This window comes from Protopterus annectens, chromosome 2.part0 (genome assembly GCF_019279795.1).
Source record: "Protopterus annectens isolate FY-2018-M chromosome 2.part0, PAN1.0, whole genome shotgun sequence".
NCBI lineage: Eukaryota > Metazoa > Chordata > Ceratodontiformes > Protopteridae > Protopterus > Protopterus annectens.
The window spans coordinates 412,512,764-412,515,263 of NC_056728.1; the positions used below are offsets into that span (position 1 = coordinate 412,512,764).

Genomic DNA, 2,500 nt, shown 5'->3' on the forward strand with positions numbered 1-2,500 from the left:
TAGAATCAACACCTGCCCTGGAAGAAGTAAATCCTTGAAAGCTATTAATGCAAACTGGACTGCTAACCTTCAAGTTGATATATATGTTAGATGCTGCATCTAGTCTGAGGCCACTTGTCTTGTATAGGCATCCGGCGTTTAAATTTGACTAGCCTCTGGCCGGTCACAGAGAGTGTGTCCAGATCCTGGCAGTGCTGTGTCCATACATTTTTGAGATACCATTGCAACTTCCTCATATGCAGTTTGGCATTGGGGGAAGCACCATAAGAGATGCCATGAACCTAAGGCTTGAAGAAGGACTGTCCTTGCAGTCAGCCGGACTGAAGAGATAGATGATGGAAGTAGATTCTTTTGTTTGTCCGGGTTAGAAAGGCCATCTGGGATGCTGTATTCAGTCTTACACCCAGAAAGCACATGTCTTGAGAGGGTACTAGACTGGACTTTATTTCACAGAATACCCCAGGCATCTTAGCACTGCTATCACATATTCCAAATGACGAAGGAGCTGTCCTTCCTTGAGCCAGAATCAGGCAACAAATAAGGATAGATTTGTATTCCTTTCAGCCTGAAGAAAGCTATCACTGGAGCCAGAACTTTCGTAAATACTCTCTGGGCAGTAATAATGCCAAGGCAATGCAGAGAACTGATAGTGAGAAGTCCCAGTCAGCATGAATACGAAAACGCAGATTCCTGCAACTTAACCTGATAGGAACATGAAGGTAAGCCTCCTTGAGATCCAAAGTTACCATCCAGTGATCCTTGCCCAGCAGCGGTAGCTGTTGTTTATCACGTCATTTTGAACTTGGGAATGTCCAGATAAGTGTTGAGGATAGATAAATCCAAAATTGGTCTCCACGTGTTCCCCTTTTTTGGTACAAGGAACAGGCGAGAATAAAATCCTAGGCCCCTTTCTGGCATAGGAACCGGCTGTATGGCCCCTATTTGGAGTAACAGAGAAATTTGCTTGTGAGCCTCTATTCTTTGTTGAGGAGGAATGTCTGGCATGCCTTTGAAAGGAGGCAAGGTATGGAAATAAAACCTGTAACCGTGATGTATGATATCCAATACCCATCTGTCTTGGGTAATCAAACTCCAATTTTCTTTGAAAAGTGCCAACCTTCCTCCCAAAGGTGCTGAAGGTTCTGGCAGCTGAAAAGGTAGGTCATTGGGTCTGTTTACGAAAGGACTGACCCCTGCCCTCACCAAAGACTGTGCAGGAGAACTCCCTGTTCTAGGCCTGAAAGAGCCCTGACCTCTGCCCCTGCCGTCTAGATCTACCCCTAGACTGGGAATCATAAGAAGGATCGTCCACCCCTTAGTAGGCCAATTTCTACTAAACTTTGGAGGCTGAACCTGCAAAAATCTTTAACAGTCTGCATAGACTTAGCCTTGTCTTCCATTTTCTTTAAAACTGCCTCAACAGGAGAACCAAACAAGACATCAGATTGCAAAGGGCATCCAAAATCCTAGTTTTAACATGGTCAGATAAATTTTGATCCCTCAGCCAGGCATGCCTGCGAAGAACTGACCCAGTGGCAGCCACCCTAGGCGAGGCCTGTACAGCATCAAAACCACATTGCAAAGAATGCTTACCCACCTGTTCAGAAACATGCACTAAATCTTGTAACTCTTTACAATCAATACCTTCCCATCAACCTTAGATTTCAACTGTGAAAGGAGATAATTTTGATATTTCAACATGTGAAACTGGCAATTCAAAGCTCTCATGGCAAGAGTGGAAGAAGTATAAACTTTCTTTCCCCATCTATCCAAGGCCCTGGCCTCTTTATCTGCAGGAACGGATTCTTGACAACAGAAGCCTTAACACCCTTAGGCCCCTGGCTAACAGTTTCTGGGTCTGCCCTAGGACTTTTAAAAGATACTTATGAGCTTCAGGCACCCTATAATACCTATCTGGTTTAACAGGAGCAGGAGGCAAAGAATCAGGATTAAGAGAAGCCTCTGCAAACACATCTTCCACCACATTCAGAACAGGAGGTATAACCAAAGGCCTATGCTGGGGTAAAACAAAATTCCCTAAGCCTTTTCCTGGAATCAGAGAAGTCCTGACCTTCCCATTTAAAATGCTCTCTCATGGAGTGAAGGGTTTCTGAAAAGAAAAATCCTCAGGAGGAGAAGCAGAAGGAGTAGAATCATCCACATCAGAATCAGAATAATGAGAATACTCCTGCAAGTCTTCAGCCGAAGACTCAGACACATCCGAAGCCTGCTCATAATCCCCAACACTGGTTCCATCCTAGGCCTCTTATCAGGAGGGGCATAGAGCCTCTAATTAAAGTAATTAAATCTTCTGCCATTTTAAGCATGTGCTTCTTGGGCACAGAACCTGAAGAACTAGGAGTGACACCCACAGAAGCTAAACTAGACCTGCCTCTAGGAGAAGCCTTGGAAGCAGAAAGAGAGGGCCTAGACCTTAGAAAGGGAGGGAGTACAGTTATCTGAGAAGCCCCTACAGCCTGACCTGCCTCCTGGGAGGCCA

General features: G+C 45.0%; 1 protein-coding gene across 1 annotated transcript in view; it reads right to left on the minus strand.

The window, feature by feature from the left end:
* The window catches only part of OSTF1 (osteoclast stimulating factor 1), a 625,847-nt gene that overhangs the window by 361,708 nt on the left and 261,639 nt on the right, over positions 1–2,500 (minus strand). The gene's annotated exons all lie outside the window — the stretch shown is intronic.